Source organism: Tamandua tetradactyla, chromosome 14, assembly GCF_023851605.1.
Source record: "Tamandua tetradactyla isolate mTamTet1 chromosome 14, mTamTet1.pri, whole genome shotgun sequence".
In the NCBI taxonomy this organism is placed as follows: Eukaryota; Metazoa; Chordata; class Mammalia; order Pilosa; family Myrmecophagidae; genus Tamandua; species Tamandua tetradactyla.
In genome coordinates, this window is record NC_135340.1 from 19858427 (window position 1) to 19874724 (window position 16298).

The 16298-nt window shown below is 40.8% G+C and overlaps 1 long non-coding RNA gene across 1 annotated transcript in view; it reads left to right on the forward strand.

Moving 5' to 3' along the window:
* Positions 1–16298, forward strand: part of LOC143655666 (uncharacterized) — a 325146-nt gene that overhangs the window by 220130 nt on the left and 88718 nt on the right. Inside the window, exon 3 of the long non-coding RNA XR_013162210.1 lies at positions 1515–1628. This is a non-coding gene — a long non-coding RNA (uncharacterized LOC143655666). The remainder of the gene's footprint in view (positions 1–1514; positions 1629–16298) is intronic.

Consider the following 16298-nt stretch of genomic DNA (forward strand, 5'->3'; position numbering starts at 1 on the left):
GTCTCCAGCATGGCAGGTGAGAACTCTGCCTGCTGAGCCACTGTGGCCCACCAAAGAAACGTGATTTTAAGAAGGAAGCAGATACACTGAGTTTGTTGAACGAATGACTCAGTAGAAATGGATGAAATACACTTGAATAGGGAGTTTCAAAAGTTGTTTTTTATTGGGGAAGCTTTTTAAAGTATATGAAATGCCTTTGGAGATTGATTTCCCAGAATGAATAGGGCAAATGCCTATTCAGAGATCGTGCAGACAGAGCTTTTTGACCTATTCCCCTGGGCCACGCATTGTTTTGTAAAGGATGAGAAGAGAAGGGGGCGTTGGTACATCTGTAGCCCATGGTGCCTTCACAGAGAACAAAGGGAGGTACCCAAGGAGGCCGGATAGTAGCTTCATGCTGTTTAAACAGAATTTCTAAATCAGAGAAAGCTCCTACTCATCCAGAAGACTTGGTGTCTTTGCCCACCTAACCTGGAAAGCAGGATATGGATTGTACTCAGATAAAATATTAGAAGCTGACCTTTGAACCACGTATTTAAATTCATTTCTGGCTTATTCTTTTCCACTAGCAAGCTAGCAATTGAGTTTGACTATTGTGGTTCAGCCATCTGCAGCCCATGTTTATGATTATTCATGCTATCATTGTCTCTGAGATTTCCCTGTTAATATTATTAAGGGGTGGATATGTGATTTCCTGAGTGGTTCGATTCCCTCTTCTGGTCTGTTTTGATAAGAAAGTGTCTACCTGCAGCACCAAGAGGCTTTTATAGGCATTTTCAATTTTTCTTGTGAGCAAATAATATGGGAGAACAGAACCACTCTATTGGTTTTCTTTCAGAGATAGAATTCTGTTTAATTTGCAAAAACCATTTATAAATTCTAACTATTTACTCAGCCTTTCTCGCCTGCCTTACAAAAGCAGCTTTAAAAAATAAAGCAGTTGGGACTTAGTGGGAAAGATTCCAAGCTCATACTGACAAATCTCTTGAGTTATCCAGACTCCCACCTGAGAGTTTGGGATTTTTTTTTTCTATTAAGGAGGGGAAGGGAGAGATTGTTTCCTTCTCGAACATAGATGGGAGAGTAAATAGACTTGTCTGTTTTTCCAAGATAATTGTGGGTTATGAAACAAAGCTAAGTAGGCAGCAAAATCCTACACGGATTACAAAAGAGATTTTTACATCTCTGCATCAGCGCACATAATTTTAGGCCCAAAAGCAGGGTCTGGTGAACCAGTTAAATGTGTGAGGTCAATTTTTTAATAAATCTGAGGGAAGCGATGGTTAGAACTGGATCATGGATGATTAGCTTCAGGAATGGGAAAGGACTTGGGAGAGTTTCTAGGCAAACCCTTTTACTTTGTAGCTAAGGAAACTGAGGCCCAGAGAAATTCAGATATTTCAAGTTGTTAGTATGACAGCTGGAGGCCAGGTCTTCTGAGCTTCTAACCTCTTCTGATGCGGGGTGACCCACAACTGGCCCTCAAAGTAATGGGTCTGCTACATTCATTGCAGAAAATCAGACAATGCTGAAAATGAAGAAGTCCTGAGGACCCAGGTTCGATTGCCGGTGTCTGCCCATGTGAAAAAAAAAAAGAAAGAAGTCCCCAGGAAACTTGCCACCCAGAGGTAACTGTTTTACATAATTTTGCAGCATTCTTCCAGTCATCTAAGTATGTATATCTATATATGTATTTACAGTTTTATATAAAATAATATCATAATATAAACACTTTCTTAAACTACATATTTCACTCAGTATGAAAATAGTTCTAAGAAAATGCTAATAGATATTTTGCCAGATCTAGAAGGAATTTTAATCCCAAGTACTTTTAAAATGTAGGCTTCAGTAGGTACTGTCTCATCTCATAGACTGAAAATGTCACTGAGAACTCATTGGCACTTATCTCTGCAACTTTCCTTTTTCCTGTTTTCTATTCAAAAGGAAAGAACATGCCACTGAGGATATGTGATACAATAGCTAGAGTTGGCAAAAGGTATAAGATTTGTTACCAGGAGAGTCTTCTGCTTTTGTTTACCTTTAGAAAAACAGGGTAAATAAGTGGTCGATTGCTATAGTCTCTCTGTAGTCCCTTGAATCTCCTTGATTTGATCCTTCTCTAATTTTCCGTGGGACTAACCGACTGGGAAAGCATTGACTGTTGTGTATTTTAGCCTATTGTCGATCTGTAACTAAACAACTGGGAAGGTACAGACTGTTGTGTATTTTAGCCTATCGTTGATCTGTAACTATGGGAAACCAATGTTTTGTTTAGACTCATTTCCTTGGTGACCCAGTGGCATACCTTTGTCAGATGGGCAGACTGACATTAGCCACGTTTTCTCCTTCATCTGCCTCCTAACTTTGTCCATATTCCCTGTCTTTCTGGGACTCTGATCATGGCAATATGAGTGATTGTTTGACCCCAAGCATAAGGAAGACATGCAGACCCATTTTGTCAAGAGTTATAACCTAATGCTGCTCTCAGTGAGTACTTATTAGGATACCATAGAGCTAATTGAAAGTCTTTGGATATTAGGAGCCTTGGATCATACTGAGGTGAAAACTTCACTGTTGGAACCTTGGCGAGGCATATCACACTTCCCACACAAAAGGCTCCCACTCATGAAGGGAGTGTGTTAATATTTATTTGAGCCCAGCTAGCCAGTGTAACGTGATGGGGGCCTCTCTCATGCTTTGAGACCCTGGGATTAGAATTGGTAATTTAAAAGTCACATTGTCAGGCAGTTTTCTTTTATGTCATAATTGGGTCAGACCCTCAATTATGTCATAATTGAGTCTATGCGTTTAGGCTTTTTCCCATCCTCCCCTCTACCCACCCCAGGAATCTACACAGATTCATTCATGCCACATGTATTGAGGTGGTGGTTTTTGTTAAGCAGCTTTCATCTAGGAAGAGGTGGGCTAAATGTACCACACCTACTCATTTCCCACTATCTCCAGACAGAACAGCATTTAACTATGACTCAGTGACACATGGCTCTAACCGTGACCTAAAGATTAGAGGCCCCATCAGCAATCTTAGCTACTCATCAAAAAACAGACAGGAGAGTTGATATGCAATTGACACTGGCTGGCACCTCTAATCCTTGTCCCAGGAGAGCTCTGCTGGGTCCTGGCAGGGAGTGAAAGTCATGCGGGAGCTACAGGAGGGTTCTGGAAACTTCTGACCATCTTGTGCCAAGTCCCCATCATAAATCAAGGTTATTTTGATATATTCTATTAGGAATGCTGGTAAATTATGAGGAAATATAAAATTCCTTATGTTGGAATTTTGCTTTTCTGAGCTTATCCTCCAAAGGGAAGCTTCTAATTATGTGGCCTCTGTCCACCAAGGAGGATGATGTGTGTGGTTTCTCATTAAAAGATTATCACATATGGTAGCCCATGACAAACTCTGGGATCTGTCCTGTGACTACTTGTTGAAGTGTGCTTTGGAAAAATGATTACTTTTGTCTTTCTTTGCTTTGTATTATGTTATATTATACAATAAAAAAAGTTAAAAAAAAAAAGAAGATTATTGCATGCTTTTTCCCCTTTGGTAGGTTGAATTATGTAGGAAAATGTGTTCTAATCTATTCCTGTAGGTGTGAAGCATTGTAAAAAGGACCTCCTGAAGATGTTATTTTTAATTAAGGTGTGTCAGGGGTGAGGGTTGCACAGAGATGTCCTTTCCAGAGATGTGAACAGATCCTCCAAAAAAACTTCATGGCTGGGGCACTTATTGGCATCTCTACATTATCAGTCTTGTGAAGAATATCTGACTCAAACTCCAGCTTAGAGTGATGACTAATCTTGTCCTTAGGTCATTTGGAAAGACAGTGTATCTGCCTCATTCTTTAAAATATTTTAGTGGAAAGACATTCAAAAGTCCTAGCAACTTTGGAAAAGACCTGTTCTGGTGATTTGTCTTATATCTAGCCTGTTGTGGACTTTGCTAATTTATTTTTCTTGTCTTTAACACAATACTCAAGCACAGTACTGCTCAATGTGACACAGGATCCTTCTTGATGGCTATGATTTAAAGCAATTAAGAGAAAAAGAATCCAGATCATTCCTTAGGATAAACACACTATCCTACTTGTGAGTGAACCTGTGTATTGCAGTCAGCTTTTTCAGTACCCATTCAAAGATAAGTAGAGAATCAATGATTGTAAAATATCTGGGGAGGGCCTCTAACATGACATTTAGAGTACAGAAAACAGAAACAAAGTAACTTCAACAAACTCAGGAGATGAAAACTTAAAAATGAAAACTTGTCATTAATATCCCTCAAGAAGATGAGGAAAGATACTGCAACCATTAAATACTAATGAAAAACTATTTAAAAAGAAAACAATCAGTGGATGAAATAATAGACTATTCAAATTAAAAAATATAATAGGTGAAATGAAAACCTCAGCAGGAAGATTGAAGATAAAGTTGAGTAAATCTCCCTAAAGTAAAGCCAAAATCAAAGGAGATGGGAGAAAAGGGGATGAAATATTTAATTAACTATTTTAAGGACCAGTTCAAGAGGTCCAGCATCTGAATAACAAAAAAGCCTGAAGCAGAGAACAGAGAAAATGAGGAGCAGGAAATTGCCAATGAAATGATTCAGGAAAATTTTCCAGAGGAAACCCCGTCCAGACTGAAGGGATTCACTAGGCATCTTCACAGTGAGTGAAAATAGATCCACATCGAGGGCACATCAATGTGAGATTTCAGAGAAGTGAGGACAAAAATAATCCTACAAGCTCTAAGAGAGAGAGAAAAAAAATAGGCCACGTGAAGGATCAGGAATCAGAATGACTTTGGATTTCTCAAAAGCAAAACTAGAATCTAGCGAAACAACAGAGCAATATGCCTTCAAATTCTGAAGGGCCAGTCTACTGCCAATCTAGGATTTGATACCTACTGCAAGTATCAACTGAATGGTGCAGGATGAGTGGGTAATAAAGATCACTTTGGCCATATAAATTTCTCTCCAAATTTACTTCATATGTGTCTTTTCTTAGGAAATATTGCAGATGTGTTGCATGAAAATAAAGGTATAGATTAGAAAGAGGAAGATCTGAGACACAAAAAACTGGGAGCAAAAGGAATGCCTAAAAGGACAGTGAAAAGGAGACAGCAGAAAGACAGTGAGTGCACCAGACATAAAGAGATCATTGCTTATTTAAAACAAAGCTTGTGGAGTTGGATGAAATGCAAATTGACGACTGATATGGCAAGGTATTTGGAGCACAAGCTGCAGCATGGTTTGCTTCTGCTCATTGTGGGCAGCAAGGATACAGGACAGGACAAGGGGCTCTCACTCCAGTTAAAAAGGAACAGAGGGGTCAATTCCAGGGTGGTCAGCTATGACAAGTACAAGAGATCTGGGTAGGTGGATTCCCAAGACTGATTAGTTAGGAACTCAGGAAGAAGGTCACCAGAGAGCAGACTTTATTTCTAACCCTAAAGGGAGCGGATTTGGGGACTGTGACCTATTTCATATGTCTTAGTAGGCATAGGTGTTGCCTAGAAGAGCCAAAAATGGTAGAGACCTGTAGATACTCTAAAGTCTTCACCCTCTGCTTCATCTCTTTGACCACTGTATTTGGACTCCTTCACCTTCATCTGTAAGCTCAGTCCTGCTCTAGACCTTGGGACCAATTCAAGGTTAGTGGCTCCTTAACTTGGCATCATCATTCTTTTTGATCACCCTCTAATGTAGGTAGCACAACTGTCTTGTACCTTACCCTGAACCCCAGTCTCCCTTGGCTAGGTTCTTGCTGTGTGATCTCCCAAATGCCAACCACACAGTAGATCTCCATAGCACCTAAGGATACCTTGTTCCAGTTTGGGCAGGAAATCTGTGCCGCAGACCTTACTTTTACCCCTGCCTTGTGTGTTATTTGTATCGCTTCTTTCTCTTCCTCATTTAGCCTGATTATCCAGCCTCAGGCCAGGCTTTGTACCCAGGTCTTTGTATGTCAGCCCTTTGAATTCCAAGTCCCAGCCTTATTCCCATGTTAGGAATATTATTAATAGACTGACATTCGTTGAGCATTTACAATTAGCCTATTTGGAATCCTCCAAACATTTGACTAAGTGTTTTACATGCATTACCTCATTTAAGTCTTACAACTCCCTGAAGTTGTAGCTATGATTATGGACCCCATTTTACGGATGAAAAAACTGTAGTTTAAAGATATGAAGGGACTTGCTTGTGCTTACAGTAAGAGGATGGGGCTGGGACTCAGCCCCATAGCCCCTTTAGTATTTGTTCAAACTTCCTGATCTGCCTGCATTCTAAGACCTGGCCTTCCTTGGCTCAACTTGTCCTCATGTCTGGACATTGGATCTGGCAGGAGGTGAATCTGCTTGAGGCAGAGGCAGATGTGGCTGGCTGTTTTCACAGGACTACAGCCATCCCTTCCACATTGTGGGGGTTAGGGGTCTGGTGCCACTGTGATCTGGAAATTCCGCATTTAATGTTTTGACCCTTTGTGTCAGAGAAAACACTTCTATGAAGAAACACTTTTAGGGGGTGTTTACAGCACCTTATTGTAAAGTTTAGATTAAGTGCATTTGGTCATAGGCTTTACTTAACATAGGTCAATGTTAAGTAAAATTACTGTATGAAAAAAATACAAAATAAATATGAAAATTAAAAACAAAAGAAACAGCTGGTGCTTGTCCTTTACTTTCAAAGCTCGGGGTTAGCAGCTTTATATATCAGGGCTGTCGTTATTACGAACCTTATGACAGTGGCACAAAACAGCAGGGTTATCTTATTCTTTGAGGCTTTAGAACCTGAGCCTCGCTTCTCTTCTTGGTTAATATAAATCCTCCGAGGCATTTTTTTCCCTCCAATATAGGGTTTGTAGACTTTCTCTTCAATCAGTTTTTTCCAGGTTTCAGGAAACTCCTTAGCTGTCTCTTGATTGGTAGAAGCTGCCTCTCCTATTATTATTATTATTATTATTATTATTATTACTATTTGCCTGGGCAGGCATTGGGAATCGAACCCGGGTCTCTGGCATGGCAGGTGAGAATTCTGCCTGCTAAGCTATCATGGCCTGCCTTCTACCATTATTTTTAATTGCATAGGCTAAACCTTTTTTCAAATTTTCAAACCAGCCTTGCTGACCTGAAAATCCAGAGGTAGACCTTTCACCTTCATTTTCCTACAGGGAGTCATATAAGGACTTAGCCTTTCCTCATATGATGCCAGAGTGCCTTCTTTAAAACAATTGTGCACCCAAAAGAATGTTGTACTTTCTAAGGGAGAGAGATACAGATCTCGTGGTTTATGCAAATGCTTTGCAGTCTTGGTGTAGCTGCAGCAATGGCTTGTCGGATTTTCTTCTCTTTTTCCTTCATCTGCCTTACAGTCTAACTCATTAACGCAGTAATGGCAGCCGGTCACAGCTGCTGTTTTGCCTGAAGGAAACATATCAACTCTATTTTCTCCTTCAGGTTCATCGCTTTCCTCAGTTTCTTGGGAGCACTTCCCAGACCACTGAGAATTCTATGCTTGGGACCCATGATTTTAATATGCATCTCGGAGCTTCTAAGCTTTTTTCTGTGTCATCTGCTGGCCTTGGCATGTCATTTATGGCTTCTGCAAAACTCCTCAAAGTTCCCATTTAGTTTCTTATGACAACCCGGATGGAAATCATGCTGGGGAAAATTGTGACATGGAAGGGATAACTGTATTTGCTTCCTTGAAGTTCCCAGGTCTGATTCCATCAGATCTGAAGGCCTAAAGCCCGTGGGCAAAGCGGGATCACCATACCAGCAGGGTCACCGTCATCTGGGAACTGGTCAGTCTGGACCAATGAATCAGAAACTTTGCGGGGAGGGTGCAGCAATCTGAGTTTGAATAAGCCCTCCAGGATATGGTAAAATTTGAGAACTTTACTACCCGAGGGTCATGACCTGAGGGCATCTGATAGGGTTGAGTCTTTGCTTGGGCTATTGTTGAATCCACGGAAGTCAAATGTGCCCAGGAAAAAGAAGGACAGGAACAGGTATTTCTATCTTGGGTGCTGCCCTACTATTGTGTTCCTCCACCATCCCTGTGTTGTTGGAAACAGGAAATGGAAGGGGAAAAAATGGGAGAAATCCCTTCATTCAACACTTGACCCGGTACCATGGAGTCCTGAAAAAACTGTTTTGGGACAACTGTAATGGAGAAGTTAGGAAAAAAAGAGCCATGGAAGAGAGAGGCAGTAGGCCAAGACAGACAGTCTTTTCTAAGACTCTGTGTCTTGAAAGCTAGAGAAGGCTAGATACACCATGGATAGTTTTGTGTTAAATGCTCCAGATCTATCCGTTAAAACTACTTGACAGGTCTTTCTGGTAAAATAGTGGCACTTTTTAGTGGGTATATATGGGAAATGGATCGAGGTTGAAAGTATGACATGACTTGCCTTATACTTACAACAATATGGGGCGGTTACTAAATTTAATAATATTTATTTTTACTTATTTTGCTGGTCTAAATGCATTTATAAAACAAATGCTCACTTGCCAGTCTTCTTGGTATTTAGCCTTAGCCAGTTCCTACTGTTTGCTAGTTTCCCTGTTGTGCGCACATTGAAGGGAGTTTGGCACCTGTTCCACACCTGGGAGAACACACCTGCAGGCATCCTGTCCCTGAGCGGAACGTCAGGGCTTATCCGAGCTTTCGAACGTCAAGCTTTCTGGTACTGCTTGAGTGCCTTTCTGAGCAGGGCATCTGTGGTTGATGATGGGACAGAGTAAATAAATTTCAGTAAGTACACATGAGAGTGGATCAAGACAGTAAGTGTTTGCTATCTATAATCAATGGGCATTATTTTAAAGGAGATTAAAATTTCCTGGACTTAAGCCTCCTGCTAGAGCAGTGTTGGCGGCCGAGGATGAGTTACTGTTTTCTCCAGGGAGACAGCAAAGAGCATCTGTGCCTTTCGAAGGAAAGCACGTAGTGAAATAAACAGTTTGGAAAACTGTTCACTTTGGAAATCAATTCTCTGATAAAAATATGTGTTCATAGGATATGAAGTGGAGGAGGGTGGTTCTGGGTGGCAAATGTCTCTGGAGATTAAAAGTGACACAGCCTTGCAACAACCTTGGACTTTGTCATTGTTTCTCCATTTTATAGCAATGTAAATAGGATCAGAAGTTTGGGGAGGTTGGCAATGGGCTTGGAGCCTGCCAGTTATTCTCAAAGTACTTCACGCTCTCCAAAAGTGAGCTGTGATGATGTGGTAGGGTGTCTTGGCTGAAACTTGAAAACTACTTTAAAATTAAAAAAAAAAAACTTTGGCAGGCCCCGGTGGCTCAGCAGGCAAGAATGCTCGCCTGCCATGCCAGAGGACTTGGGTTCGATTCCTGGTGCCTGCCCATGTGAAAAGAAAAAAAACAAATTTTTTCCAGAAGCTGGAAAAATGGCCATTTAAAATTTAAAACAGTACCTGCCTCCTAAGATGTGAAAGCTTGAATTCCCAGCTCTGGGATCTTTGCTCCAGAAAAAAAATTCGTGAACACCCAGCCATTGTTTGGGGGAAAAATTGCAGAATCAAGGTTTTCCTGACAGCAGATATTTAAATGTTATTAATGCAAATTGTTCATTTTAGCAAAGTAAAGATTTCTAGACATCTTTATTTCTTTGGGAGAAATATTTTCTCTATTTGGATTTATGCTTTATATCAGCAGGCAGTGAAATATGCCTGTAGCACAAATCCAGGCCCTTGCTTGTGTTTGTAAATAGTTTTATTGGAACACAACCATGCTCACTAATTTACATATTGTCTGTGGCTACTTTTGCTTTATAACAGTAAGTAATTGTGACAGAGGCTGTATGGACCTTAAAGCCTAAAATATTTATTATCTGGCCCTTTAGAGAAAAAAGTCTGCCAACCCCTACCTGATATTATTGCTTATTCTTATGTGTGTGCTCTTACACAGTTGCCTACAGACTTTGGAACCAGGGATCACAAATGTGACAGGAAAGTTATACAGGCCTAAACTTGATATCATACATGTAACGAGACTGTGAAAATGACCTGAACTTTGGCATAAGTTGGTATTGGCTGCACGGTTGATACCCTTCACATGATGCTATTCCAAGCTGAATAGGCCTGAATTTACTTATTTGGGGCTCTATTTTCCTGATGTGCTTTCTCATGAAAGCCATGAGACAAGACTTCACCCCATGCTGTGTGGGTCAGTGCTAGTGGGATTTGCCCTGAAGGGAGTGGACAGTCTTCCTCTCAATCATCCTGGGAAGATGGAATTCTGGGATAGGAAAAGAAGACTCCAGGGGCATGCGCTAGGCTATGGTGAAGAGGAGACTTCCTCTGCTGTTTCCTTTCATTGTGGAGGTTGGGTGTGAGTTCCGGGGAGAGCAGGAGGGCCCAAGAGCACTCCTTTTGTGAGGAGGTAATTGTATCATTGCCTTTTCCTACCCGTACAAAAGACAGCTTTCTGGGAGATCTCTCGGAAATATCTGGGTGACATTGCGGGGTGGGAAGAGGAGGTTGGGGCCCCGCAGTATCCTGAGGAGAGCTCCCGCCATTGACTCCATTTGCTCAATGGCCCATCCCATAGCTCACACCTCTTTGCCCCTAGTAACGGTACCATGATTAGTTCAGGTGTTGGATTGCCATCTTCAGGCAAGGCTGGCTTCCTCCTCAACCCCAGGGTGAGGGGTGAATTTTGATGAGCCTAAGTCATCATGGTAATTCCATCTCCCTCGCTGAGAAAAGAATGGGCATGTGATATAATTCTGTCCAATGAGAAACAAAGGGAAGTTGTCCTGAATGCTTGTGGGAAAGGTTTCTTTGTTCTTTAAAATGAGGAGCACAAGAGAAAACTGCCCTTTTCTTGCTTCTGAATGTGGCTATGAGAGGATGTGAGGGCCCCGACAGCTTGTCCTACAATTGAGGGGTAGTTGTCAACATGCTGAGCACAGCAGAACAGAGATATGGAAAGACCCTGAGTTCTGATGGCATCCTAGGATTGCCAAATTACACAGATGTGTATCACACTTAATGAGATATGAGAAAATAAAATCTTCTCATTGTTTAAGCCACTTATTATTGGATCTTCTGTTGCTTCTGGTTAACCCAGAATGATCTCATCTTGAGGTCCTTAACTTAGTTACATCTGCAGAAACCTTTATTTCCAATGAGGTCATATTCGCAGTTACCAGAGGTGGGACTTGGACATATGCTTTATATGTTTATTGGGGCCACTGCTCAACCTACTACGATTGCTAACTATATTTTTTTTGGGAAAAACTCATCTATATTAACTGTTTACCAAATATATACCTTAAATGAAAAGTTGAAAGAAAAGGATATACCATAAAAGCATTGACCCCCCCCCCCCAAAAAAGTTGCTATGATAAATTATAATCAGAACACATAGGTTTAAACACAATCAAAATTACCGAATTTCATAATGATCAAAAACTTAATACAACAGGAATGTTTAATAATTCTTAATGTGTATACACTTAATAATAAAGGTGCATTCTATGACTTGTAGCCACTGTATTAATGAAGTATGACCTCTTTGTAATTATAGATTGGTGAGACTCAGAAAATTATGAACATATCTTAAAATATATCCATGCATGGATAATTACAATTGTGGTCATCAGGAAGCCAAAACCCAATTCAAATGAAGAAATCCAGTGAATCTGAATAATAGTAAATGCGCTACAAATCTCAATATTTAGTTGGTAAGAAATCCAGAACATTATAGTCTTAAACTCCACAATAATAATAAAAATAAAACAGTGGGAGGACCAGAAAAAGTTGGGTAACATTATCAAGTTGCCAGTATTCTATTTTGAAAATAATTTATAAGATACATTCTCACTGTAAAAATTTCAAACAATAAAAAAAGTATTTAAAGTCATGAGTGCCCACTGCTTAGATGGCAGTTTGAAGCCTACCAAGTGGAAAAACTAGGTTGCAGTCCAGGGAACCAGCAAGGATTGGTGAGAATCAGGAACCAGGTGGGAGCTCAGCTGGAAAGCTGTGGTAGCCAGCCTCCAAGATGGTACCTGATGAGCCTGGCCTCCTGGAATTCATGCCAGCTGCCATGTCGTGACAACACTCAAGCAGCCCTATGGAGAGAATCAGGCAGCAAAGAACTGAAGCCATCAGTCAACAGCCACTGAGTGAGATATCTTGAAAGCAGATTTCCCAGCCCCAGTCAAGCCTTCGGACAACAGCCATCACAGCCAGCATCTTGACTGCAACTTCATGAGAGTTTTGAACCAGGTGCAATGAGCTGTTCCTGGGTCCCTGGCCCTCAAAATCTGTATGAAAACGTAAATGCTTGTTTTAGGCTGCTAAGTTTAGAAGTAATTTGTTATTATGCAGTAATGGATAACTAATGCAAAGGTCTAGGCACCCTGGGCCTGCATCCACATACAACATGGGGAGACTGATAGATAATTACTTCAGCACTATTTGCATTAGGGATAAGGACTCCTGCTAAAGTGTTCATTTGGGGGCTGACTTAGAGTATATCAGCCTTCAACCCAAAGGTACTCAGAGTATCCCTCAAAGGGATGGTGCCTCTGGGACTGATGTGTGTGTGTGTGTGTGTGTGTGTGTGTGTGTGCGCGCGCACATGTATACATCTGTGGAAAGTGTGTATATTGGGTATGTGAGTCATCCCTATGCCTCTGTAAGGAACAGATGGGCCTGTTTACATCCCCTCCACCCCCAGGGTGGTCGTGAACACTATTTCATTTGTGATAGCTCTTCGGTATTTAATCCCTTTTTCTGGTTGATTCTCAGAGCTACTCCTCTCTTTATGGATTCTACAAAGACTTTATCCAACTCTTAAATAGTTGGATATTTAAGAGAAGAATAAAAGTGTGTCTATTCTTGTGGTGAGCCCTCTGGGATGTATTTATTGAAAAAGCATCCTTGGCATGTAGCAAGTGAGAGTTACTTGGGAAATGGGCTCCGAGTCTGTGGAGAAATATACATTACAGGGACTAGATGACACTTACTTATGATTCTCAGTTGTGCAACTCTCTTGCCTTCCCTGGCCCTGGCTGTTGGTGACCCTATGTCTTGTACAACCTACAAATATATCTTGAAATCTACCTCAGGGTTTAGGGTGTTGTCTTCCAGTAACTGAGTAGCTAAGTCATGTCTGTTGTTGGAAAACAAAAATCCCAACAACAAATCTAAATAAGACACTCAGAATTGGGGTTCTAATGACCTCAGGGAGTGAGACTCAGGTGTCTCTTGTTACCTGAAAATAAGCTTAAGATTACAATGAATTCTTAATAAAAATTTGAGAGCTACTGTTAGCTTCTGGACAGCATGTACACATAGAAAAGAGAAAAGAATCTGAGGTGAAGTCATACCTCCCACTGCACCTGCATCCTTGTCTTTCTTGCCTTTTCCTCAGAGTGAGAACGAAGCAGATGAACCTGTCTGGAACATGAATCTCTCCTTCCTCTTTAGCAGCTGATTATTAGTGCTGATAATTGCTGTTTGGCCCTCTTTCCACAGGCCTGTGCTTTCTTGTTTTGCAATAAAATAATATTTCTTACTTTTCTAATCTTGAAGGTATATCTTGTTCAGGATATGGGCCTTGTCAGTGAGCTTTTCCCTGCTTCCATCACTCATAATTCAATTTCATTTGTTCTTGGAATTATCTTAATATTTGTAAAACTTGCAGCCCAATTTCTGGTATTTAGCAGAAGCTCTCTTAAGTGCATTTTGTTTAAAAATATGGTTAATAACCTCCACCCAATTTACCCTAATATGCTTGGGACCTTGCAGGAGACTTCAATGAAGAGGTAAATGAGGAGGTAATAGGCCTGGTGCTGTTTTGATAATATTGGGGACACACTGAACTGAATTCTTCTCCAAAGTGTTGTTCCTCACTCTAAGGTGAGGTTCTCACTCCCCAAGGTCATTAGAACCCCAATTCTGAGCCAATTTTGATTTCCACCAAATATCTCCTCTTGGAATAAGTAAGTCTGTCTCAGGCACTTGGCCCCTAATATTGGCGATCGTTGACAGAAAGTATAAAATCCAAAGCTTTTTTTTAACTAAGTGTCCAATTGAAATATAAAATATAAAATAAAAAAATAAAATTTGGGGGAACTTTGGGATCCAGTGAGAGAATTTGATGATTTCTGCTTAAATCTTGTAACTGGTTGAATTACTCTAAGGCCCAACCTGGGTAGCCACTATTAATATTTAGCACCCAAACCCGATTAGTGAATGATCATCACTCCATTAGCCCATGTGGTTGTCATTGTTCATAAATGTCCTTCCTTGTCGCTCTCAGACCACTTGTCACATGCCCTGACTCTCTTCCTCCATGTGCATTTGAAATATTTATTATCCCACTTAACTTTGCTTGTTATTCTACTCTGAACTACTTGGGCAATCTCTTGCTGTCTCCAAGGCCTGATATTCTGTTCATCCCATGCTGCCTCACCCTCCTCTGCTGTGTTCCAGATGGTTTTGTACCAAGTAGAGCATCTGCTTCTTTCTTCCCCTTGATTACTTTTTGCATTTCTTCGCTCTCCTGCATCGTCCTCCATTTGATTTACTTCTGGAGTATTTATCGCTGGGGTGACGTGCATAATGAATACCCTTGGGCATTCATTAAGTTTAGCTTTGAACAGTTTCTATTTTCCCTCAGCGTCCTTGATGTCTAATGCTTTTGGTCATTTGCTCTTGTAAACCTCACAGTTTGCCAGCATTTACTCCATGAAAATTCATACCTCTCCCTTTCAGGTTGTGTTATGATTTTTAAAAAAATCCTCTTGGAAGTTCTTAATTTAAAATGATGCCTTTTTTAGTGAACTTTCATATCACTCAGTCTGTCCCATTTTGTATAAAAGGATTGTTCAGGTTGGCTATTGCTGTATAATGAACAACAAAAAACTTAGCGGCTGAAAACACTATCGTCATACTTTGCGTTGGCTGGGTGCAGCTGGAGTGCCCTCAGTTAGGGTTTTTCAGGCAGTTGCAGTCTGATGTTGGATCCGGCTGCAGTCATGTGAAATCTTGAAGGGATGGGTCATCCAACAAGCTCATTCATGGCTGGCTGTTGATGCCAGCTGGTGGCTGAGGGCTCCGTGGAGGTTGTTCCACTGAAGGGCTCACACATGATCTCTCTAAGTGAGAACTTGGTCTCCTCAAAGCATGGTGGCCATGTGCTATGAAGAGGCATGCCACGAGTGAGCACTCCAAGGTGAAAGATGAAAGACTTCTTACGCCTCAGTCTTGGGAGTTAGGTAGCATTACTTCCATTGCACTCTACTGGTATGAGGGGGCTGTACCAATAGGTGTGCTTCCGTTAGGAGAGACCAGCTCTCTTGAGAATGAATAGTTATTCTGTTCTTTACATTGTTCCGTATTATAGGGCCAAATAGGTGCTTTTGGTTTTGGTTTTTCTTTAACTTTCTCTGGTGACCAGAGCAGTAATTACAGGTGGTTTTCCCTACTAGCAAGCCCCAATTTTGAGATTCCTAAAGTCATCTGTACCACCAATCCCTGCTGCTGAAGTATCTTTCTTTCTCCTTCTAACTCTTAGGTGGGCAAGTCTCTGGTAACCTAAAAAGGGAAAGAATCCTAGACAGGACCTTAAGAGACCTGTGGTCTTGTCCTGGCTTGGGAGCAGTATAGCTGACTTTGAACAAGTCACTTCATCTCCCTGGGCTTTGGTCTCTTCTAAAGTTCCCTATAAACTCTGTAATTCTATAATTCTAAGTAGCCAACATGAGCATGCAGCTCTATTGGGTCAAATACTGTATCAATCAAGCTCAGGTTTTTGGACCGATAGAAAACTTGTCACTGTCCACCAGTTTTTGTACATAGTAGGCACTCATTAAAAAAAAAAATTAATCAATTTTAAATCTAGAAACCTAACTAATAACATTGTTTTAAGATCTTGGTGGCAAATATTGCCAGGTTATTTTTTATTATTCTTTTATTTTGAAAGGCTATAACCTTGCAGATGAAAGGCCTTCTTGTAAACTAGGGAGTTTTCATTATCAAGACATCTGCTTGAGTCCCTTTGTCATGAGAACAGAAGCAGCAGTTCTTTGTGCCTGCTGACAGGTTGATATTTTGCAAATAAATCTCATGCCCTGATATTGACTGTGATTTCTTCAAGTTGCAACAACTGAAGGGATACCAAGTGTTTGCGGGTCATCAGGGTTTGCTCTTTTTATTATTGGTTTTTTTTTCTTGAGATGCTGGGCTATTGAACACTTAAACTCTCTCCCTCTGGGTTTGGAGAGGGAAAAGAAAATAAGGAAAATC